Raw genomic sequence first — 26,808 nt, forward strand, 5'->3', positions numbered from 1 at the left:
CACTTGTTTTCCCATTCTTTCAACTACCTCGTGTCCGCCCCTGGTAGATGAGTGATCAGCGCGACGGAATGTCATACCTAACGGCTCAGGTTCGATTGCCGGCTGGAACGGAGAATTTCTCCGCTCAGGGACTGGGTGTTGTGTTGTCCTTATCATCGTCATTTCATCCCCATCGACACGCAAGTCGCCAAAGTGGCGTCAACTCGAAAGACTTGCACCAGGCGAACGTTCTACGCGACGCTAGGCCCTAGCCACACGGCATTTCCAACTACCTCTTGTTGTCGGGCCAGCCCCATTTGGCGCTGCAGTCACGCTGACCTGATGCCGTGGATGTTACGTCCAGCTTTCTGTGCAGGAGTGGGAGATCTCTAGCAACGTACTCCCGCATATTCACTCATTTCCACTGAGTTGGTAATATGTTAAGTTACTTTAACTGTCTCGTCCTGCCGCGCTGAGTGGCCGCGCGGTTTGAGGCGTCATGTCACGGACTACGCGGCCCCTCCCACCGGAGGTTCGAGTCCTCCTTCGGGCGCGCGCGCGCGCGCGTGTGCGTGTGTGTGTGTGTGTGTGTGTGTGTGTGTGTGTGTGTGTGTGTGTATTGTTCTTAGCATAAGTTAAAGTAGTGTGTAAGTCTAGGGACCGATGACCTAAGCAGTTTGGTCCCTTAGGAATTTACACGCATTTGAACATTTGTCTCGTCCTTAAGTTTTGCAGAGCAGTGTAGCACCCTCGGCTAGCTGTTTAGAACAGCTACTGAGAATACGAGGATCGTTCAACAAATAATGCCCCAATATTTTTACACCCTTAAAACATGTACGAATATAGGGAAACCTCGTTTCAAGTACTTCAGATTTGATGATTTTCGAAGTTTGGAATAGTTCCGACAGATGGCGGAGTCGTAGTGAACCACCAAAATTGATTTTACGCAAGACATTCGTTACAAGCAATGCTCTGTAACCCAATTCTTGGTGGTGGAAAAAGAAACCGTCGTGAACTCTCATAAACATTAGCGTGCAGTGTATTGTAATTTTGAAATTCATGGGAGCTCTGGTGGACGAAGGGTAAAGAGAGCTAAAACGTTAGGAAGTGCAGATACACCACAACCGGTCACGTTTGGTAAGTCTTGTCATGCCACTGTTCCGGACATGGTGCATCGCTGCAGCTATTGATGAGCATTGAAAGTGCGTGTGCAATGAAGGAGACTCTCGGATATTCCAAAGTGTGCTCAGGACAGGTTCCAACAGATCACAAATATTATTATTATTATTTAAGCCATTTCATCTGAGCTGTTCGAGCAGTGTGAGCCAAAGAATAGGCCTTTTCTGCCGTGGACTGTTACGGGTGACGAAACCTGGGTGCATCACTTTGAGCCGAAAAAAAAGAGGCAGTCACTGGAGTCGCACCACCAGCAATCACAAAAAAAAAGTAATTCAGTGCGTCTCAGTGTACTGCAAGTCATGACGACAGTGTTGATGTAGTGATGGTGTCATTATCGAGGATGTGTTGCCAATAGGGTCAACCATTAATTCAAGCGGCATATGTGAAGACTATGAGCAAAGTCCAAAACCATTTCCGACTTGTTCGGTCGTTGAAGAAGCCAAAATTAATCTTGCTCCAGCGCGACATTACGTGCCAACATAGAAGCATCAAAGCCCGGGAACACGCCGTCAAATTGGATTGGAGATCATTACTTCTTCCATCTTGTATCGCAGGCTAGGCGTCGTCGGACATCTATCTGTTTGGGCCACTTAAAGTTTCTCTACGTGAGGCGCAGTTTGAAGATGATGAAAGCGTAATTCATGCAGCGAAAACATGGCTACGAGCGCAGGCCAATAACTGCAACCAGCAGGGAATACATTATCTTAAACAACGCTAGCGTAAGGACATAGAACGTGATGGAGACTATGTAGAAAAATACTGCATGTAAAACAAATGTTGATTGATATCTTCACCAAATTATAACTCTTAAGAATAAATATGTTGAGAAAAAAGTGTGGGTCATTACTTATGGAACTACCCTCGTATTAGTTCCCTAGAGGGATGCAATACCTTCTCCAGCATAGATACCACTCACTGGTGTTGTCAGGTCGTGAATTAGCGTAAATGGTCACCAGTGCATTTTAAATACGCATCAGCTTCCACACGATGGCCTAGTGATGGCCAACCGTGAATAAAGAACTGAGAAGTTTTCTCGAGAACTCTTGTCGAGTATTCGTATGCTTCGTTCTAAAAACAGACGCCCCATTTCACGTTGTGGATCGGGTCGTGCCTCCGGCACTAGATGCCAGAACAAGAGGTTTGATTGTTCATGGATGTGTATTCGTTTCAGTTTGTTTCTAGTTGCCTCCTCCTACGGCCATTTGGCCAATGCCTTTCACTTTTTGTGTGTGTGTTTGTGGAAAGGGGGGGGGGCATCGAGTAGACGAATAGTTCCATTAAGATTGCATGGGAAAGACTGCATACCACAGCAAACATGCAAAACCAAAGTGTGTTTTTAAGCAGAAAGCAAAATTGAATGAAAAAAATTAACTGCAGGAAATTATGTACCCTTGCTTAATTTACATAAAACGATTTTGTCTTGAGCCCATCAGAGGACATGAAATCTCATATTGTGATACTTTAAACGAACGTAGCTCAAACATACGGTGCCTCCAAACACAGAGGCTGTACTCGAAAACATTCTGGGTTGTTGCGAGCTCAACAGACTAGCTGCTGTTGTCATTTTGATTCCGATGCAATAACCTGAGCATTTTCATCCGTATTGCACTTCAATCAGTAAGGCCTAAAATTACAATCTAACTTTCGTGACTGGTTCAGACAGCTGTACATACTGCTACTACTTATTCTTTTTACTCTCTCTTCACCCGCTTCAGCCATAATAACGGCCGGTGAAGCGTCTGTAGTGGTTGTTAAGAGGAACTGCAGTGTTACTACAGGGATTATGCTTCATACAAAATACAAACCATTGGGGGTATGAAATATTTAACACCAACGTAAGATAACAAGGACACACACTGCCAAAACGGAAGCTTCTCCTCTGACATAACTCCGAGAGGGCCGCCAGGCTTAATTTTATCGCCCTACGTGATGGATCACAATTAACATTGTACCATGCAATCACTCGAGGTTAGTAATTTTCTGCATTGTGTGGCGCAGTTGTAGTTACGAAGGTTTCTTCCCGTACACAACCCCGTGTGTCGAGTGCCGTGTGTTGGCGGCCTCAGCTACGAAGGTCAATTAGGCTTCCATTCGGAATGTCATTTCTAGGTGTTAACACGTGGCTCTGAAGCTATGGAACAGAATGAGAAACGAGATTTCTTGCATTCGGCAGTCGTGCCCTCAAGCATCAGGGGGAATTACATCATGGACATCGAAGCAGGGTTGCAAACAAGAAAAAAGATGTTTGCTCTTCCATGAAACAATTTCGAAAAGCATAATTCAATACTTGTGCCCTCGTTTCACCGTATTCAATGTCAGTACCTACATCTTCGAGTGACTGATCTTTTTACTGGTTATACAGAGAACCAAAGGTTCCCGGTGCTTTTTGAGAGTTTGTAGACAATTTTATTTTCAAATTGATTATAGATTTCTCTGATGCGATTCCACTGAACTGGTTCACAGAACATTAAATCTCTTGGCTGATCTAACACTGTAAATGTAATATGGACTTTCCTTTCTACGGACAGTGCCTGACTAAACAAAATATTCAGAACGGTTTGATTTTCTCTCTCCTCGTGCAATTTAATATTTTCCCAAGCGAGTACAGTAATTAGGTTTCTTCGATTTATGTTTCAAAACTTGAACTCTGACTGAGGCCACTGTCGTCCATACTCCCTGCGTCACTGATGTTTCGCAATTTGCTGAAAAGCTTCACGGCAGTCAACGAAAAAAAAAGACCCGCTGTTTGTTGGAAGCCAAAGAGGACCTCTACGAAGGCAAGTACTTGTATATACGAAGTAACGCATTGAAAACATACAGCTTATGTTGTTACGTGCCATGCTATCAATGCCTAAACTTCTGGTTGCGATATTTTCCTGTAGAACAACTCTCAATTTATGTCTGTGTTTGCTTGAACAATAAATTAGACTGGTGAGCCAAAACAAATGACCATTGCACGCCATGCTGCTTGCTGACGTTGCAGACACGTGACGCGTGAAGTTGCGCCCACACGATGCCTTCTTTCTTTTCAACTTTTTGTTTGCATGCGCATAAATTTCCAACAGCGCAACTGCGCGTGCACATTTCGTCGATAATGGGCAGTGGATAAGTGAAACATGTTGCCTCGTCGGGTAAGTTACGGTTCTTGTTACACCAGCTCAATGGTCATGTCTGGATACACCATCATCCAGGAGAACGGCTGACCGAAAAAAATGCACCATTGGGAACGGTATTATGAAGATACATTATGTGGGGATCATTCACCTGGGCTTCCTTGAGACATGGGATAGGCACCATGACAGCTGTGGACTAACTGAAAGCTTTTGCGGACCGCTTATATTGATTCATGCTTGATGTCTTCCCCGATAGCTATGGCACCTTCCATCGGGATGACTGTCCGTGTCACAAGGCCAGAATCGTGATACGGTGATTTGAGGAGGATTAAAGCTGTTAGCAACCTGCAGTTTGGTATGAACGCTAAAGTGTTTTAGTAGACATGGTCCCGTTGCATCTTTCGAATAGTTTTAGATGGATCCACAGCGTAACGTGGATTTGGAATTACGGCGCGACGCGGAATTTTTCACATGGACAAATCATTGCCGGAGGTGAAGAGCGACAAAAAAAAAAAAAAAAAATCTAGGATGGACCAAGGAATGAACCGACCCCTTTATCTTTGTTGCTTGAAAGTTAACATCTAAGCTTACCGAACCACGTTATGTATATTAATAAATACAAATAAAATAAACTATTTTGATTGTAGAACAATTTAGCTTCCGTCCACGCGCTCTTAGAAGTCGAAATAACCCCTCGTTCAGGAAGAAGTAAATTCATGCCGTGGTTCACATATGTGTAAGTGGGTTCGACGGCTGGCACTCTATAGCCAATCAAGTAATCTTTTTCGCAAATGTAGCAAACCGCACACGCGGCCAACACGATCATATCAGCTATAAAGAGAGATCAAACACGTGCAGGCGTACTTAACAAATATTTAACGTAACCAACAGTGTCACAGGTGTCTCGAAAAGCTCTAAATTCTCACCGGGTTATAGGACAAAGTTATGATACGAGATCCGCATCTGTACGACAACGTTTCTAATTCTCGTCAAATCATCTTGATTTATTTTCCATAATTTCTGTAAATTAGTGGGCTGGTGCCATTGAAAACACCACGGATGATTTCCTGTTTTATTACTTTTTGTTCTGTCTGTAATGATTTAGACGTTGATGGGTCGTAAACGCTATTAATCTTCCCAACTCTTCCCCACCATAAATGATCACACTTATTATGGAAAGACTACATTTTAATAAAGAGTACCCTTGCAAATTACAAACAATTCTTAAGAATTGCACGTAATTGTTAAGTTTGGGAAAGTTGAGGCGTTAATAAACGCAACATAAATTCTGTCGAGTTGGAATGACATTTAGATGGTAATAATTCCGTGCGGCTCAGTGACTCCGTGCAAGTCTTTCGAATGGGCTCCACTTCGGCCACATACCATAGTTATACAACTCGCGAAAGTGGATCTACAGTTCTTCGTGGAATCGAAACCATGTGCCGTTTTTGGTAAATCTCCATACCAATCAGCGGTGAACATTGAATTAAAACGTAGATCGAAAAATCCGATCGAGATTCGATCCCGTGGCCTTTCGGTTTCAGGCGTACACATTACTGCTGGACCACCAGGAAATTTGGAAATTTGTGATAAGTTCCTATGGGACTAATCTGCTGAGTTCATCGATCCCTCGGTTTAAACGCGACATATTCTAACTGAAACTAACTTACGCTAAGGGTAACACACACCCATGCCCGAGGGAGGATTCGAGCCGCCAACTGGGGGAGCCGCGCGACCCGTGGCAAAGCGCCTTAGACTACGCGGCTACCCTTCTCGCGCTGGACCACCAGGCCCCAAAACATTGAGTGACTACAGCATGGTGGGTGTTATACCTTGATTGCTAAATCCGTAATGATACATACGAAAATCAGTCGCACACCACTTTGAAAAGCCGGCCGCAGTGGTCGAGCGGCTCTAGGCGCTTCAGTCTGGAACCGCGCGACCGCTACGATCGCAGGTTCGAATCCTGCCTCAGGCATGGATGTGTGTGATGTCCTTAGGTTAGTTAGGTTTAAGTAGTTCTAAGTTCTAGGGGACTGATGACCTCAGATGTTAAGTCCCATAATGCTCAGAGCCATTTTTGAACTACTTTGAAAAGTATCTAGCTTGAGCGACGTGTTTTTGATGCAAGCAGACCCGTCCCTTCTACTTGCTGCTTCGCAGAGTTCTGTTGGGCTCTTTCTTTTCTACGGTTATCATTGCTGTCTCTTCGACGCAGGTATCAGTAGTCAAACTCCACCTCAACCTTTCCCTGGTTTTATTCGGATAAAGTATATCTGGCTTTAATATGCAACTAGTCGTGATATTCTGCTAAAGCTCATTATTCTGAAGTTTGTTCGGGCCACATTCAGCGAAAACGCTTTATGCCCCAGTCTTAATGATTTAGTTTGCTCTCGACATATCAGGTTGAAGAATGCGGATGAGGTGGTTGTGATGGTGGTGCTCGCAGTCGATTCGTTCCAGTTTGTTTTATCTGGTAAACAGTGCTTCGTATTTAGAGACGGAAGACCCACTTCTACCACGATGAACAACTTACGTAGTGGTAAGATCATCTCTTAATCATGTTTACAGCTCCTGTCGGCAGTGTATTGGGGAAGGAAATGAAGAAACATAAAATAAGGTTATCCGTCAAGTAGACGGGAGTTTGTTTGCGTTTCCTTTTATGTACCTGAGGATGTTTGCGGATGTATAATGCTATGCGTATTTTCGGTAGTAATAGAGAACGGAATAATGATGTTATTGTCAACGCTGAATGGTTTGAACCTTTATTCACCAAGGCTTGAACTGAATGAAGCAACGAATAAAAACGCAGTGTGGTGGCATCTGCGTAACTGGGAGGCGGGTTTTCATCGACCACCAATTATTAATAGAGTCGTTTTGTGTTGCCAGATCAAAGCAGTGCTGCACGTCACAGGCTATTGATCGCAGTCCCCTGAGCGCGCTACACATAAAGAGTCCACGTGTTAGTCATCCGAAGAAACTGTACTCACGTTATTATTGACTCGCTTCAGCTACTGGTGTGGCGTGCCATTGGCCGTGTGTGATATAATCAGCACGCCACGCTTAATGTGTGCCGGTTCATCGCGTGCGCGTACACGGCCTTCTGCCTTGGCGCGTTACCTCCCGCTAGACAAAGGCACCGCCTCCAATCTAAAGATGCATGTCCACCTTCCCAGCCATCTGTTGCATTACATGTGAGCTCAACAATTGTGTTTTCGAAGGCTAGGCTTCTGGTGCCAGAATGAGATATATACCCAACGTTCAAGGCAGGTCGGCATGTCCCATCTCACAATCTCTCGTAACATAATGTAAGAAAGCAACTTTCACGCATTTCACTAATACTGCGCCCCATGTCTACTTCCGTTCCACAAGCTAAGTGACATTTTCGCGAGAGGTACATTAACTAGTCCCTTAAGTTGTAAATGATATTGGTGAAAGTAAACAACAAATAAAAAGTGTAGAATTGTTTTGTAGTATGACATCAGGTATAAATCGGTGTTTAAAGCTATTGGATTATATCGCATGCATACATTTGTATAACCACGTTTTTATTTCCAAATGACAGTGCGATAACAGTATGTTGCCCCAAGCCGCTTTGCTTCAGTCTGAATGATGTACGTATTGTGTAACATTGACTACGAAATTTTTCTTAATAGTGAGACTGGTGTAACACGATAACACGCCTTTAGAATACAGTATCGAGGCCATCATCTGTAATTTCTTTTAAGCTAGGTTTTTATGTTTTCTTTAAATGCATTGGAAGAAGGATGACATTCACAGCTGTAAGAGCACATGTCGTGGTTATTATTTGGCGGTGGAATTTCTATTGTGTTGAGCTTTCCTGACTGTCTGAAATTTTGTGGCCGACAGGAATAATTGTGTGGCCGACAGGAATTCGAGCCTGCTCACTCTCCTTTCGCTGGCACTGCTTTCACCGATTGTGCGAGTCAGGCGTGGGTCGAAGCTTCTTTCTCCAATAGAGACTGGATTAGTCTCTAACATTGAGGTGCACTTAGTTATGTCGAGTACCTAGTTCACAGTGCTGATCTTTCAGGAAGTCTATTTGCTACTCTCCACTGCTTTCGTTTTTAGAGATACCACAGAGTTAAGGTAGTTCAGTGCGTACTTCAAGAACCTATATTTTTCAAGTACCGAAGCAACTGTCAGTGTAGGTGCGTTGTGCAGTTGCAAGATGACTTTTTTCCCACTTGTTCTTTCGCAATTTTCACATTTGTTCATCATAGCCGCTACAAGACTTGTGTGGTATTCATCCGTTCTTGTTTTATTCGTTGCAGGGTAATCAATATGTGCAGTCCCTTTTGAATCAAACACTGGCCGTAAACTTATTCGTCAAGTGAATTAGACCTTGTCTTTTTTCAGACAGAGGTATCAGCTTACACCCACTGCTTTCACTGCGTTCCGTTTCTGACTCGAAGTAGTGAACTGTCGTCTCACGCACAGAAAGAAATCGCTGCGCACAGTCAATCCGATTAAAAAATAAAAAAAAGATCAGCACTCATGGAAATTTACTTTATCCTTTGTTTTGTTCAGCTTCAGAAAACGCGTCGCACAGTTTGCTCAAACTATTCCCATAGTTAATTAATCGTCTGGAACGTCCCGGGAATGACTGTGTCAGCTATTTTACACACACTCGTCCAATACCAAATTGTGCAGCTGGTTGACATTTTCGTTTGTAATGGTAGCATTGAGATTTTTATTCGCATGTATCGTCTTGGAGAGAAATAAGATGATGATGAAATAAAGCAAGTGATGGGATTGAAGGAGCAGTCTTTTCATAAACATTCACCAACTTTGGATGAATTCCTGTTGGCTGTAAACTGTTCCAAAACAAAGAAATGTATATCCGTACTGCAGTCTACTTTATCAATTCAACGAAACATAGACAACAGAGTTTCTACATTGAGCTTTTGAATTAAACTACTCCTCAGCCGTTGGAGATGAAGTACTGCGAAAATGTTCGAACACATCAAGAACAAAATTGTGTACGTATGTACCTGTCCAGGTCGAGAACTTTCACCTTGCCGTTGTATTAAGGACCTAAATCTGCTGTGTAGCGCCGGCCGCGGTGGTCTAGCGATTCTAAGCGGTCAGTCCGGAACCGCGTGACTGCTACGGTCGCAGGTTCGAATCCTGCCTAGGGCATGGATGTGTGTGACGTTCGCCGTACGTAGATACGAGGTGAAGTATTCCATTCGCTTGCCGTGAAGTCGCTTTGTTATTCAAGTAGTTGACAATATGCAGAAAATCCTCATCGGCCGCAAAGTGTGTCGTAGCAAGGCATTCCTTAACGACTGCGAATACCCGAATGTCCAGTTGAATACCCGAATGTCCAGATGTTGATTGTACGTAGGATAAGCAAATGCGTCCCATCGGTATTAAGCGTACAGTAATACCCTGAATTAGAAATTTTAGACTCGACAGATTGCTTTTACGGCGTTTCTTCATAATAATCAGAAAGTAGTACAGTAAGCATCCGAACTTTAATCAGGAAGTAGACGTCATCAGATTTTTGGGTGCGTAAGTTGTTTTTGTGACGATTGAATGTGATGCCATTGAACAAATATTGCCTTTTTCGTGGTATTAGGGACAATATGCGTAATGTAATGTAGCATACTGGAAGACAGGCTGTGTGGGCTGCGGCAGGCGGTGTGCGTGCGGGCTATGACGCGCTGCAGGCGGTGTTCCGTGCCAACGAGCGGGCTCGCGTGTTCGCCACTGGCCGCTCGTCGCTGTGATTCAATACTGCCGCTACAGCGTCGTTATACTGTCCTTCCACAGGCGTCTCCCATGTCTAAATAAATAATCGTTTTTGAGATTCTTAAAACAATTTCTCAGCGTCAGTCACGTTTGCTTTCCGATGTTTATTTTCAAGACGCGTTTCGGCAACATGTTGCCATCATCCAGTGTCTGTTACTTACACGTCAATTATTAATTACCAACACCTGACTGATGGCGAAAAGATTTAATGCTCGATGTTGCATTGAGGTTGTGTTCCGAATATTATTGCTCGGGCCCGGAAAGGTTAATGTATTTTAATGTGCTCCATTACGCATTTTGTATATTTCATTAATCCCAGTGATACCATGATATACTTGTTTTCCTTATCCGCGATCTGGAACCGCGCGACCGCTACGGTCGCTGGTTCGAATTCTGCCTCGGGCATGAATGTGTGTGCTGTCCTTAGGTTGGTTAGGTTTAATTAGTTGTAACTTCTAGGGGACTGATGACCTCAGAAGTTAAGTCCCATAGTGCTCAGAGCCATTTGAACCATCACTTCATACTTTTTCCTACAGTTCTGTACGTGCCACAGTTTCCTCAGCTTCTTAAGATAATATACACACTGAGAAAACAGGCATTTTTTGTACAAGCATTTTTATATCACGCCACATGTTGCACAGTGTGGTTACCATCGAATAATTGGGGAAACATTCTCTATACCACTTGAGCCTCCTACCGCACGAGGTAAGTCAATCATGTAAATTCTGTGTGAGCTTTCTCGTATTACTCTTATTTAGCGAAGTACTTCACTTTTTGATAACTCGCCATTTTCTCCCATTGTGGTGCCAATCTTCGAAATTTCGCTCGAAGGTACCTACAATCTTCCTCGGTAATGGTGCGATTACGTGACGCTATGCGACGTCACCCTCGGGGACGACGATGCTTCAAACAGAGAGGTGTTGATACATGCGAAAAAAAAGGCCACATCTTAGACGTTTCTCACCCCAATTCCCATCCAGCGCCATCGGACGTGCCACACAATGTGAAGATCGTCACGCCTCTCCTTATCCACGTCTCACCTGTTATGTTGACTCCTCTGCGACCACGTAAGTACCGCGACCCCAGCGTTGAAATCGCACTGTTTTCTTATGGGTGGCCTAAGAAAACATTTTGGACACTCTGCTGCTTAGAATCGCCACGAAAACGCCGCGGGGGGTGTCATAAATGGCGTGTATGGAACCAGCCCTTCCCTTGGGCCGTTCATTTTCACACATTTCGCAGTCGAAAATGACAGCTATCATTGCGATGTGCAACAGGACGATGTTCTTTACAAGCTTTAACGTTTCTGAAACCCCCGGACAATTGAACCCTTCGCTAAGGTCATCACAGGGCTGCAACACCAGTGAACTTCATTTCGGCCCTTTCGAGTGCAACGGGACCGCAATTTTTGCTCTGGTATGAAAGGGGGAGAGGGCGACCACAAGGGACCTTTCAATTCCATTCGACGAACGTCATCCGAAACCGCAAAGGGTGTTTATGCTTTTCCAGCCCTCCTTATTGGCGTCCTCCTGTGGTGTGTGCATGGGAGGATGCAACGTTGAATAAAATGACAAGGGGACCGTCTAAGGCTCCCCAGTTTAGCAGCAACCTCGGCGCCACCCGTACATTTTTGCTGGGCATTATACAAATTTATCTGTGCAGACACACCCATCCACCGATTCCTACCCGTTGGCGGGGTAGGCAACCCTCTTGAGACCGTTAGGAATTTGCATACAGCGAGCACGCGCTAGTGTCTTAAGGGTTGCTTGTCCTACTAACTGGTAGGCAGTGGTGGATGAGAGTATCTGTGCAGACTTTCGTTGTCTCCAACAGAGGTGCCCAAGTGATACCGTGTGTGTTCCCGAACTGAGGTCTTAGAGGAACACTTCGCCGTTTTACTCACGCAAATGTCACTGTCACTCCCCTCTCCAGTTCACATGCCACAGGAATGTGTGGAAAAATGGAGGCGTGAAAAAGAATAAACACCTTTCTCAGTTTCGGATCACGTTCACATTTCGTCGAATGGTTTTGAACGGTCCCCAGTAATTACCCCTATATAAAAGAGCAAAATCTGCGCTCACATTACACTCCACAGGGGAGAGAGACGTTCAGTGGGGTTGAAACCCCATAATATCCTTGGACAAGGGTTGAATCGTCTCGGGGGTGTCAGCAGTGCCCAAGGGCGTCAAGAACGTGGCAATGTTGCCCAACGTACTGCCAACTGCTGTATTCGACTGTGAAGTATGTGAAGAAGAACGTCCTAGGAAGTAGCTTTTAATTCACGTGACTTATGACACCACCTGATGCATTTTCGTGTAGATTCTGAGCAGCAGTGTGTCCGGAATGTTTTCCTCGCCAACCCGTAAGAAACCCTCGTGATTTCAACACTGGGCGTCTCCGAGCCCCAGGGTGATGTCGCAGAGCGGCCCGTTTATGCACCATTACAGAACAAGCTTATAGGCACCAAATTTCGAACTTGTGCGTCGCAGTAAGAGTAAATGAATTTTTCGTAAGATCACCCTTTAATTTTGTAAGTGTTGGGTAGTTTCCTAGAAGAGATAGGAACTGCAAAACGGTGGCGTTTAACTGCTCGAAAGAACTGTGTTAAAGAGAAAATGGTCTAGGGAATCTGTAACTTAATTCAGCGGGACTGTTCTGTGTGTTGTTGTGCTAGGCTCTTTCATCGTGAAATTGCTGTTAAAGAAAGTGGTGACTAGAGTCTTGCGTTAAAGTATCATCATAAACATGTGTTAATTGTCTCTGAAATTCATAAGCTACTAAAACACTGTAGGTTGACGTGCAAATGAAAATAGTGATAGTATTTCGATTAACAGCCATAAAATTATTCAGTTTTTGACTCAATGTGTTCGTGCTCTTCTTGATTTGGGTTTTACATGACCTTTCCAAATAGTTACTGGTGAGTGCCGCAATGCTTCCTATTAAAAGGCCTTGGCTTACACCTTATCCTGCGCTGTTATATTTTTAAATAAAGTGATCAATGTTTGTCGACGTAAACAAGAATTTTAGTGTTCATCGGAACACCTCTCTCCAGTGATACATGTTAGTTTGTATTTGAACGTCACTTTACATTTCTGGTTGTTTTGAACAGAACAGCGGCAACACGTACAGAGTTTCGAAGACTCGAAGAGTGTCGAAACACGTAACCACCAAAGACTGCCGATTCAGTGTAGCTACTCAGGTCAGGGACTGTAAATACTCAGTCTTTCCGAGATAGAACAAGATATTGTACGTGGGTGGCATTCTGTTTCATACCTTTAGTTGGTGCTGGGTACATACATTTTATTTGTATTCTCATTATGTTATGTTAAATTAAGATTTGCTACAAAGAATTTTTATATTAATTTAAGCAGTAACAGATTCTAATCCAGTGCCATTTGTGTGGTAAACATCTTACAGCAGAGATTCAATAGGTCAGGTCGTGAAGACATAGCAATAAATATATAAATAGATAAAATGTTGAGCACAAGAGTTTATCAGTTAAGCTAGACGTTTGAACCACAATAATAGAGGAAATGTGTAATCTGCTCAATAAGTTAAAATGGGATTACAGACATTGACTGCGAGTGGGCATTGATTTTTAAATCAATGGGGAAAGATGAACATTTGTTGCGGGATCGGGATTCGAACCCAGATCCCCTGCTCAGTAGGCAGTTGATCTGACCACTAAGCCATCCGGAAACAGTGACCAGCACGCCTCACGTGAGACCCAAATTCTCGGCTTATCCACACACTACTAATGTAGTGCCGCTTGCCCATAATCCTCATTACTCGCGGCATTTCACAGGTTCCCGCAAGAATTTGAGTCTGGTGTGCATCCGCACTGAAGAGATCATTGGCCGTCATCGCCTTAATTATATATATGTGGTGTCTGTTCTTTCGAATATGTCCGAAAGAACAGACATTACATACATATTTGTCAAGGAAATTGTTGGCTGACGCAGTGATGTCGTAAAATATGAAGTAATGCAGTTGTTGGAGTAAGTTATTTGTCTGATTTGTGTCCAATGAGCTGACATCTTCTCTTCTCACAGACGGGTAAGTACCTGGCTCCATTGGCGCGAATTATTTGCTGGAGCTTTTTTTTTTGTCTGCTGAATATTAATACATGGAACACTGAGTAAAATTAATGTCGTAATCTAGAGAAGATGTCTCTACCTTCGAAAGCTTCTGAATCAGTTCTCGGCGGATATTTCGATGCGCAGTCTTGTTAGCTAGCATAATTATGATTTTCTATGGGTTAAACTATTTATTTCTTTTACAGGAGTTCGCCACTCTTACTAAAGAGCTGAACCAAGCTAGAGAGCATCTCTTGGAACGCGATGAAGAAATAGCTGAGCTAAAAGCCGAGCGCAACAACACACGGGTAAGTAAACTCTCACGTTTTTCAACACAGTTGGTAATTACGCGCCTGATATTGCGCTAGAGACTAATTATTAAAGCTCTCATCACAAAAACCACGACGGTGAACCTTATTGATAGAATCGTATCCCAAGGTAGGTTCACCCAATGTCTGTAGTTTCTTGATCAGGTCGTGCATTCCCTGTCTATGCCCTCTTCGACCTCTGTATACTCACTTTTTTTGTATCCAGCACGTTCTTTTCCCAAAATTTAGTTTTTCTTGGAGGATTATACGATCTCATAAGTATAATTCCAAACGTCATAATACAACATTCATTCGATTACTTCCATATTTTTACTGCGCAGGTTTTTAGGATACCTATCCGAACACCTGTGGAAAATCATATTTTAAATTCACGCATTTATCATTCTTGTAAATTATACGTTTATTAAAGATGGTTTTTCCTAACGTAACGAAGTGGCTCACTAAAGGCAGTCTGTAGGTTTGTCTTTGTCCCTCCATTTTGGTTTAAATTTTCCATAGACAATTCCGATGAATTCCGAAATGATTCCTTGCACAAAGCAAAGACTTGCTTAGGTTCAACCAGTTCCTCCATTTCTAAAGATGTCGCTGTAATAGCGACATACATCTTCAATTTTCGGAACCCGACGTTGGTTTTAATGACCTATTTTTTTCCAGCCTGAGTGTGGATTAAGGAAATTTTCAACGCTCCTCCTGCAGATGCCTGTCTGACTCCGCATCCCAGCGTTTCACTTAAAATGCAATATACGATTCACAGGTTCATAATGTACACAACTCTCCTCAAACTGTCTCGTCTGCTAAGAAAGCGTCGTCATTGTTGTGAGAGTTTGTGTTTGCCGCGAGGTGGAGCCTTTTGTTGTTCCAGAAGCAAAAAACTGTAGATTGTGGGTGTACGCGGATGTAAGAAATGGTAGGGAATGTTGCGTATTCCGGAGAGGTGATATCTTTGTATTTTTGCCTGGATTTTGATTTGTAGTAAGACATCTTAAAAACGAAGTTAACGTGAGCATCATGCTGGTTTGCTGAAGGGAATTCAGGAGCAGCATTCACTATCTTAAATTTAGGGTCACATCTCACTCTTTTCCACAGTGCCGAACTCGCTTCACAGGTTTTTGGCAGTTAAGTATTCACTTTCTAAAGCGGCCGGTGTTTTGATAGGAAACCGTACAAGTATCCTGAATGTCTTATCTCCAAGTGAGATCTTGCAGTTAACAAATTCACTTTAGTGAATACGTGTCGTAATTATCAGGTATTTGCATTTGACATGTACTAAAATCCACCCACATTTCATACGCTTTAGTTTACTGTGACTGGTAGCAAACTTGAATTTGGCGAAGAAACTGTCGAGGGAAGCTCTGATGGTGTAAATATGTGTCTAGTCAGGCGACAGTTTAGTTAAAGACTCCTGCTTTCGTTTTCTTCCTACATTCAGCACTGTGACACATGACCCCTCTCTTAACATTCAGTTTACTGCTATAGACTATAGCAATTTGCTAACAGCAGCGTCGAAAACGTGGAAAATCAGAACAGGCACCGATTGTGATCCCAAAACGCCAGGTTTTCACGGTCACGTACGTCATTGATCACGAAACTATCTGACTTCAAGAAGGAAAATTTACCATTTGTTCAGGCGAAGGAGCTACAAGAAATTCGGGCCACTAGAAATATAGCTCATGCTGCACCAAACTTCCATGTTAAACAGATATTTTTCCTATTAATCTTAAAAAAATGGCTCTGAGCTCTATGGGACCTAACTTTTGAGGTCATCAGTCCCCTAGAACTTAGAACTACTTAAACCTAACTAACCTAAGGACATTACGCATATCCATGCCCGAGGCAGGATTCGAACCTGCGACCGTAGCGGTTGTGCGGTTCCAGACTGTAGCGCCTAGAACCGCTCGGCCACCCCGGCCGGCTATCTTAAAAGATCCAGTATCCAGTGACTGTCTTAAAATAGGCTTCGAACGGTGTTTGCAGTAAATGCCGCCTTAGTTTGCAAATGTTCATGGAAAACTTTGAAAGTTCGTTACTATATCCAAGCTCAAGAAAGTGTGTTTCCATCCCCACTCCTCCAACACTCACTTCAGACAAAGTCAGTACCCCCTCAAAAGAAAAACAATATTGCACAAACAAATCCATCTCCTCTGCATAAGGAGACAGACGTGGAGAGGCAGGAGAAGAGGAGGGGGAAGGTGGGTAGTAGGGGTGGAATGAAAAAAAGAAAGGATCTAATATTTTTCCAACGTGGATCCGAAACATTTCATTAAAAGAACCATCCACTTTTCCTAGCCTACCACGAGCGTTATATATCATCCTTCAAAACCAACACAAAAAGAAGAAAAAAGAAACTCTCATTAAATAATAGTACAGTGAAACGAAAGTTGCTTAAGGAATCATACCGACAAACTTTGGCTCTCAGTGCGGATTCCGTGTGTATCTCATTTTGAACTTTTTGACGGGCTTGTAATCTAGCACTTTACGAGACAAGAACCATCTTTATATAAAAAAAGAGCAGGTCGTTTTAAGAAACTACTGTGATGATTGATAAATCATTCCATTTTATAGTTTTCTCGATGCACCTGAAAATAAAGAATTTTCGTAACAACCAACTTTTCACGTAGCTTACGAACTAACTTCAACACAGATTTTATCAGACTCTAGTGCGTATTAGAAATTTTTTTTCGGGAGTCGAACTATCGGAGGGAGTAGGACTTTTCAATAAGAGATAGCAGCTTCGTTATCTGCTGCAGGTGGCTTCAAGCTCTACAGATCAGCAGAAAGTGGTTTATATCTGTTCTCCATTAATCATTTCGTGATTTGGCTTCGTTTCCAGTCAGATGATGCTTGGTCGCTTGGTCGCTTGGTACGGTGGATGTTCAGCATCTAGCTATCTGCGTATGACGACGAACACGATCTTGAAATCTGTACAACTGAACATACTGGAGCAACGTATCGTTGAAGACTCTACTTGAAAGAAGTGAAGGAACAATGGAAGGTCGCGCGTGCAGTGGATGACTATGTTTCTGTCCGTTCTACAGTGTGTGACAGGTGGGTGATGCATCTGCAAGTAGTACGCTTGCGGACACTTTGTATCTATTCAGATTTCAAGCGGTACACGTACCTGACGATTAGAAAGATGAAGCAAGAGTATTCCTCGGGCTCTAAATTCCATACATTATGTAAATTGAAGGCAAGGAAAGGGAAGGAACTATAGATGCTACCTGCATCGGGACTGTACGCGGAATCAGCGGCGACTAGTGAAAATGTGTGCCAGAGCGGGATTCGAACCCGGGATGGCCTGCTTACTAGGCAGTTGCGTTAACACTGCTACCCAGACACAGCGTTTATCCCAATTGCGTGGATTATCACGCCACGCCTCTCGGCCGAGCCACATTCCCACCCAACGCCACAGCTGTGGATTCCGCGTGATGTCTGTTCTTTCGGACAAGTCAGAGAAAACAGACACCGCGCATTCTTAAAATTCCATTAAATGTGTATCATCTTACACCGAAGCATTGCAGTTGATAAATATGGTTTCTGAAAAACTACCTGTCAAGTTCTCTATGGCCAAAGGACTTCTTACAAATTTACCAAGAAAGGTTAGGCCTACTACCAAGTTTTTGGTGTTAGCCGTTGTGGCTATATGTGTAAAGGATGATGCGATCATTGCTGACACCACTTGTAAGGGGTGTGGACTGGGGGTGTGAGCGAGTGGTTCCCTGGCGGTGGTGGAGAGTAGGTGCTGAAGATGTAGGCAGCCAGTGGTGACCGATAATTTATTGACTTCCGTGTCCGATAGGCGTAGATATAGCGTCTGTAGGAGGCGGGAGGCGGCGGTCGATCGCTACAGCTAGGCCGTGGCGGCAAGCTAGAATGCGCCGAGGTCAGCGCTTCCGGCAGAAGGGCACAGCGGCGACGTCGGGAGGAGGCGACCCTGCGATCGGACGGAGCCAGTACTCAATCCAGTCGAGTCGTGGACCGCAGATTGGAGGGCTGTGTCTGCTGCTGATGAGCCTCAGAGGCTGGGAGGTCGACCCACGGTCCATCCGGCCCAAGTTGTTTTGGGCTGATTCTTCTGTCTTGTAACAGCAGAGTGGTTTCCATGTGTTAAAAGTTACAACTGCGGTAACCCCCAAATACCTAAGACTAAGACAGTGCTCCAATCGCCCACGTTTCCAAACTGTGTGAAACGATCTATTGGCCTCCGTGATCACTAAGTCTATGTGAACATACGTATACCTTCGTAGCATTTGGCCCTAACAATGATTTTTGCTATGTACTTACAGATCATAAAGCTCTGTTGTCAGTAGTATTTCCGTCATTTCAGAGTCATTGCACTGAACTGCTGAAGTCAGGTCGATAATATAAATGAATCTTACGTTGTTATGAGGTTTTGGCTGGTTGTTTGTGTAGATGTTAAGCGGGGCGGGATACTATTGTGGAAGTGATGCCTCCAACTACTGTTCGTAGCATCGAACTTGGTTCTGCAGGAGAGAATGAAACTACTTTTGCGCCGGCAGCTGTGGCCGAGCGGTTATAGGCCCTTAAGTCTGGAATCGCACTGCTGCTACGGTTGCAGGTTCGAATCCTGCCTCGAGCATGGATGTGTGTGATCTCCTTAGGTTAGTTAGGTTTAAGTAGTTCTAAGTCTAGGGGACTGATTACCTCAGATGTTAAGTCCCATAGTGCTTAAAGCCATTTTATAATCTTTTGCGGTGTTGTACAGCTTCAGCCTCGCCATTTTGTGGTGCACTTTGTCATAAGCTGCTGTAAGATCCCACTTCTCGAAACCACCGTCTATGCGCTGGGTGAGCTGGAGCAGCTGTATGTGCCATTTCTTCCAAATCTAAAGTCTACTTGTTAGATCATAGGATGTAACGAAGTAACGATACCGGCCTGTAGCTCGTTCATGAAGCATTGCCTGCTAACTGAAGGGGAGTCATTAAACACTTTATCCACGCCTTGGTCGTTTGTCTTCTCGGCATACAGTTATTAATTTCAGAGTGATATGAACTACTAGGTCGCTTGTTTTTGTGTTCATTTGCTTATTTTTACTTCTGTAACGCGACCCCAGTTATTCTGTTGTGCAAAAACCTTCAAACAGTAGCGTCTTGGAACAAGTTAGGGTACCCAGAGGCTTTCTGAAGCCTTCACGCTTTCTCATTGCTTTTGGATTCGTCTTTCGTAAATCCTGCTGTCAGTAGTAAGTCTTCCTGCACCATCTCTTTGCAAAGGGATTCAATATCGAACAGAACAATATACTCAGGTAAGAGAACTGATTTATCTGGATTGACAGTCTGTAAATCTAGCTTGCTGCCTCCATAAAGAAACCGTAATAAGCCATACAAGTACCAGTATGTAGCACAGTATGCTCCCAGTACGCAGTGAACCTTACACATTCAGATTCTTGAAAGTCGTCTACGGAAGGGAGTAGACATAGTGTACATTGATGCAAATACAGTGTGTCCCGGGAAGAATAGTAAGTATTCAGGTTTATGACAGGAACGATCATTCGAAGCAAAAAAGTGTAGTAAACTTGAGCTCTAAAATGCATACAGTAAGAGCTAGGAGTACTGCTTCATCTTCGCTACTGTGAAACATCTCTTCTGTTGAACATGTGCTCATAGCTCTTGAGAATACATTTAGAGCCCATATTTACTAACTTTCTTGCTTCGAATGATCGTTTATGTCGTATCCCTTAATACTCACCGTTCATCCTGGGACACCCTGTGTATGAAATACAGTGAGGCTTTGTTTTTTGTGTGATACTAGGATACCGTCGCTGATGATTTGCGTGTATCGTTGAGTAACTCTTTCGCCATCAAGAATTAAGTAGGATTGTAATTCGACTGCGAACAGCGGTTGGAGTGTGGAGGTTGTTTGGCCTCAAGTATCAAAAGCACCTAGTTAATCTCCGCTCACTGCAGGGCAGCTTGCGCATTTCCATAAAAGCATTAATATCCCCAGATACTGCTGTGACTTTTAAAGGCTTCAACCAGCTTGGTTGTAAGAATTATCCGTAATTTGGTGGTTTGCGCACTGTAAAGGTCTTCACGTAATCAAAAGTATCAATTTTAAAGGCAACTGTAGCAGGACTGACAAATTGAGCAATGCCATGTTGTTACTATCACGACAAGCGTTCCTTGTGATCTCGGCCTCCGCTGACGGCTGTTCAGATGAGTTTCTTGAACAAAGACTTCGCACACTTGGTCCCTATTTTCAAGAGAGACTTCTTCGATGTCTATGAACAAAACCGTTAATATGGTGTTGAGAGGGCCGTTTGGAATTTGGTATTTGATTATTCGACAGCTATGTGTACCTATTACTCTTACGGATCACTCAGACTTTTGCGACAGCTTATGCTATAGCTGCACACGAGGAGATTTCTTACACCCTGCCTTCTTACCCCGCTACACTTCCTCCCAGTTAAACGAATGTGTTGAAAGCAAAAGACTCGCAGCCCGACGTCTCTACAGCAGGTTGCAAACGCGCACTGTATTTCAGAATGCACAAATTATTGCAGAAATATTGTTGGACTTTTTTTTTTTTTTAGTGTCAGCTAGATGAAATTAATTACATTGAGATGACTGGATCGATGACGACGACGATGATTATGATGATGATGATCGTGACAGTGACGATGTAATGGTATGAAATGATTTCATTGATAGCTGATCAGAAATGGGGAACAAGCGATGTAATGAATATGTCTTGACTAACGAAAAGTTGTGCCAGACCGGGACTCAAACCCGAATTTTCTGCTTCTCACTAGCAGTACCCTCAATCATTATACCATTTAAGCAAGCCTCAAACTTTTATTGTTACTGATGTTTCCTCCCAATGCTTCCCGAACATTACTACCAGAGGTTGTCCCCCTGCCTTTAGGATATGTATAAGTTACATTAAATTCTCCGCCCGTTGCAGGTTCAGCGTATCCATTTCAGTCTATGTACAACAATAATAATTAATGAGACGAAGAAATGAGCTGAACTGTTTGTAAGTTCACATGTGGGTACACTGAAACAACGATCGCATGTGCACAGATGGGTACCAACCAACAACTGAGATTTCTATTCTTTCTTCACAACTTTATTCCTACAAGGCGTAGTTCAGAAACCCGTTTTTGAAATGTATTACTCAAGAAAATTCTTGAGACAACTATTTTCCGAAAAGTATTATGTATGCGTTCGCTTCTGCTGTAATTCCCACTATATCTAACTTTAACCTATCCATTTCCCTCTTTAAATTTTCTAACCTACCTGCCCGATTAAGGGATCTGACATTCCACGCTCCGATCCGTAGAACGCCAGTTTTCTTTCTCCTGATAACGACATCCTCTTGAGTAGTCCCCGCCCGGAGATCCGAATGGGGGACTATTTTACCTCCGTTGTGGTTGTACCTACGGTACGGCTATATGTATCGCTGAGGCACGCAAGCCTCCCCACCAACGGCAAGGTCCATGGTTCATTGGGGGGGGGGGGGGAGAGGTGACATATCAAGCTGAAACTAAACAAAGGTCGCTACACTACGCATACATTGATTACCAAAAAGCTTTTGATAGTGAACCACACTCATGGTTACTACAAATATTGGAATTATACAAAGTAGATCCTGAATTGATACAGTTCCTAAACATATTAATGAAAAATTGGAAAACCACACTCAATATCCAAACAAATTCAAATAATATCACATCACAGCCAATACAGATTAAGCGTGGAATATACCAAGGAGACTCATTAAGTACTTTCTGGTTCTGCCGTGCTCTGAACCCACTATCCAACAGGCTAAATAATACAAATTATGGATATAATATTATTGGAACATACCAACACAAAATCACTCATTTGCTATACATGGATGATCTAAAACTACTGGCAGCAGCAAATCAACAACTCAACCAATTACTAAAAATAACAGAAGTATTCAGCAATGATATAAATATGGCATTTGGAACAGACAAATGTAAGAAAAATAGCATAGTCAAGGGAAAACACACTAAACAAGAAGATTACATATTGGATAACCACAGCGACTGCATAGAAGCGATGGAAAAAACAGATGCCTATAAATATCTAGGATACAGACAGAAAATAGGAATAGATAATACAAATATTAAAGAAGAACTAAGAGAAAAATATAGACAAAGACTAACAAAAATACTGAAAACAGAATTGACAGCAAGAAACAAGACAAAAGCTATAAATACTTATGCTATACCAATATTGACCTACTCATTTGGAGTAGTGAAATGGAGTAACACAGACCTAGAAGCACTCAATACACTTACACGATCACTATGCCACAAATATAGAATACATCACATACATTCAGCAACAGAAAGATTCACATTAAGCAGAAAGGAAGGAGGAAGGGGATTTATCGACATAAAAACCTACATTATGGGCAGGTAGACAATTTAAGAAAATTCTTTATAGGACGAGCAGAAACTAGCAAAATACACAAAGCAATCACTCATATAAATACATCGGATACACCACTGCAATTTCATAACCACTTCTACAACCCTCTAGATCACATAACATCAACAGATACGAAGAAAGTAAATTGGAAGGGGAAGACACTACATGGCAAGCACCCGTATCATCTAACACAGCCACACATCGATCAAGAGGCATCCAACACATGGCTAAGAAAAGGCAATATATACAGTGAGACGGAAGGATTCATGATTGCAATACAGGATCAAACAATGAACACCAGGTATTACAGCAAGCATATTATTAAAGATCCCAATACCACAACAGATAAATGCAGACTTTGCAAACAACAAATAGAAATAGTAGATCACATCATAAGCGGATGTACAATACTAGCAAATACAGAATACCCCAGAAGACATGACAATGTAGCAAAAATAATACATCAACAACTTGCCATACAACATAAACCAATAAAACAACACGTTCCCACATACAAGTATGCACCACAAAATGTACTGGAGAATGATGAATACAAATTATACTGGAACAGAACCATTATAACAGATGAAACAACACCACATAACAAACCTGACATCATACTCACCAATAAAAAGTAGTAATTAACACAACTAATCGAAATATCCATACCCAATACAACAAATATACAGAAGAAAACAGGAGAAAAAATTGAAAAATACATCCGACTGGCTGAGGAAGTCAAGGACATGTGGCATCAGGATAAAGTTGACATTATACCAATCATACTATCAACTACAGGAGTCATACCACACAATCTCCACCAGTACATCAACGCAATACAGCTACATCCAAACTTATATATACAACTACAGAAATCTGTAATTATTCATACATGTTCAATTACCTGAAAGTTCCTAAATGCAATGTCACATATACTGTACAGTTAAAACGAAGTCACGCTTGATCAAGGTGCGCGTCACTTTCCATTTTTGACCAGACATGACGTCTGAGAAAAGAAAGAAATCGTAATAATAATAATAATAATAATAATAATTATTATTATTATTATTATTATTATTATTATTGTTGTTGTTGTTGTTGTTGTTATATGACGATACTGTTTGCAGACGGTCAGTTTTCATCTCGAAGAATGAAGATTGACAAGGGGCTGCCTATGAACTACACAAAATATGTCGGATATATTAGATGTCAGTATAAAAAAAAAAAAAAAAGTTGTGGCAGTATGGAGAAAAATAGTATTAGAAAACGAGATCATAAAACAAGTAGATTGATTTAAATTTTTAAAGATCATACTAAGATACGAAGGTGTCGTAGATCAAAAAGACAAAATTGAGAAGTTTTATTGGCTGAACGGAACAGCTAGAAGATTTTTCGAAAATAAAGTAAGAATAGAAACTTACCTTATATTTTATAAAAGTTTTGTCGGTAGCAACATTGCTGTATGAGACTGGATGAAAAGATAAAATGAGATTACATACCAACAAAATTAAATTCCGCAGGAGCACAGCAGGATACATAGAGTATAAAATAAATAGCGATATTAGGAAGGGATTAAAAATATTTGATGTTAATGAAAAGGTTGAAAAATAAGGAAAAATGGAATTCTATCTTTGCGAATGAAAGAGTCAACATTACCACTACATTTCGGCAGTCTATTTCGCAAGGTAAAAGATGCATTGGAAGACCAGCAAAAAGATGAAAGAACCAAATGTAGCTGCAAAGGACCGAACAGCACAAGCTCGTTGTCATCTACAGGTGAGACAAGAGGAAGCCAATGTATGAGCTACGTCTCTAGAAAAGCGCACGAGGTCGTGTGGGTAAAAGGGAGGGTGGGGGGGGGGATGTGTTTGCAACTTCACAGAGGAAATTGATATCTAGAACCCTCTCTGCTGGTGGAAGGAAACACGAAACCCGCTCTACACGACAGGAAAACGGATGGGAGCTCGGAGCTAGGACAGGTAGACAACGCACCGACAAGCTGTCATAGCAGATTCGCTGGCGCCTGCTGCGGCTTCTCTCGCCATCGTTCGTTTCTTTCGATGTTAACATACCCTGCGATGACGTTACAACCACTCCTCACCTCCACCAGCGGCCTGAGGAAAACAGAGCCTACGAGTCAGCAAATGCCGTATGGTCAGAGTTACTAAGTGCTGCAACATTTGTAAAGTTAATGCCGAATGCCAAACTATTGTGTCCACCACCAGAAGGAAGTTGCCGATCTGTAAAATCTAGATTCATGATCTAAACTTTACATGGTGTGTCCCGGTTAAATAGTTCGGTCTCAAAATTAAGTCTTACATTTGGAATGTACATTAGCGAGACGTGTAACAAAGGTTCTGTCCGATTGTACCAACTGCACCCACTACTAAAGGGACTGGGGCTAGCAACCGGAACAAAAATCAAAACCTGGAAAACAGTCATTCTGTCAGTCATACGCAATGTTTCTGAAGTGTAGAGTGTGGCAAGCAACGACCTACCCCGTCTTTACTGTTAATAGAATACACTGGTGTACAAAACTTATGGACGAAAGTATCTTTCGCATGAGGTATCACTGTCTAGTAACACAGCTCGATGAAACTTGGACCATACATAGAAATAACTGCTTTCGTGTAGTACAGAGGGTAAAAGAAAGAAATAAGTAATGAGACAAACAGAATTGACACTTTTATTCAAAGACAGTAATTACATTAAAGTCACCGCGATTTATGGTAGTCGCCTGGACATTACACAAGGCCCGATATGGTGCTTAATAGTGTCCGAGATCACAACGGATGGCAACGCATGCTCTGCAACGAGCTCCGCTGCTGGTCATAGGGTTGGTAAGGATTCATTTTGGTAGGGGGTTCCATTGGCAACTGCTGGATGCTCGTTGGTGGATATGGATGTGGTGCTATACTTCCCCCATCACATCCCTCACATGCTCGATGGGATTTAAGTCGGGAACGGGCAGCCCAGTCGATTCGCCCAATATTCTCTCCTTCCCAAGATCTCTTCCACCTGCGCAGTTCGATGCGGTCGCGTATTGTTATCCATAAAAATGAAGTCAGTGCTGAATGCGTCCCTGAAGAAAAGCACATGGGGAAGAAGTACAGTATTATAATCACGTTGCCAGTGAGTGCACCACGTTCAAACATTTTGAGGTCAGTTTGCAGATGCAAGATTACGGTTCCTCACACCGTAACACCTGGACCACCAAAACGATCATGTCCGATAATGTTGCTGGATGAATTAAGGGTTCCCGTGTCTTAACATATGACGGCATATAATGTACCCAGGAACATTGTCGAAACTGGCTTTCATCCAGTCTCCCACGTTTAGAGGATTCCTTTGCTTTTTCTGCTTCTATGATAAATACCACCTGACTTATTCTAAAGCCTTACCACGAGACACACACACACACACACACACACACACACACACACACACACACACAGCCTGCCGGAGTGGCCGTGCGGTTCTAGGCCCTACAGTCTGGAACCGAGCGACCGCTACGGTCGCAGGTTCGAATCCTGCCTCGGGCATGGATGTGTGTGATGTCCTTAGGTTAGTTAGGTTTAATTAGTTCTAACTACTAGGCGACTGATGACCTCTGAAGTTAAGTCGCATAGTGCTCAGAGCTATTTTTGAAAACACACACACACACACTCACACACACACACACACACACACACACACACACACACAGAGAGAGAGAGAGAGAGAGAGAGAGAGAGAGAGAGAGAGAGAGAGAGAGAGGGCGAGGGATTTTGGTGTGTGGGTTAAAAATTACTCACATACCGCTTACATGCAGTTCCCACTCAGGCTAAAACAAGTGCTGTCAATGTTAGCAGGCTCGTACGCTGAACAGTTTATCCCCTTGTTCACACTAAACTTTGAGTAAAATGACGATATATAATTTTCGAGAGAACTTCCA

At 42.8% G+C, this 26,808-nt stretch overlaps 1 protein-coding gene across 1 annotated transcript in view; it reads left to right on the forward strand.

Annotated features, from left to right (window-relative positions):
• LOC126183371 (liprin-alpha-1) overlaps nt 1-26,808 on the forward strand; it is a 1,187,054-nt gene that overhangs the window by 755,365 nt on the left and 404,881 nt on the right. Inside the window, exon 4 of the mRNA XM_049925301.1 lies at nt 14,332-14,433. The gene's annotated coding sequence lies outside the window, so the exon portion shown is untranslated. The remainder of the gene's footprint in view (nt 1-14,331; nt 14,434-26,808) is intronic.

This window comes from Schistocerca cancellata, chromosome 4 (genome assembly GCF_023864275.1).
Source record: "Schistocerca cancellata isolate TAMUIC-IGC-003103 chromosome 4, iqSchCanc2.1, whole genome shotgun sequence".
NCBI lineage: Eukaryota > Metazoa > Arthropoda > Insecta > Orthoptera > Acrididae > Schistocerca > Schistocerca cancellata.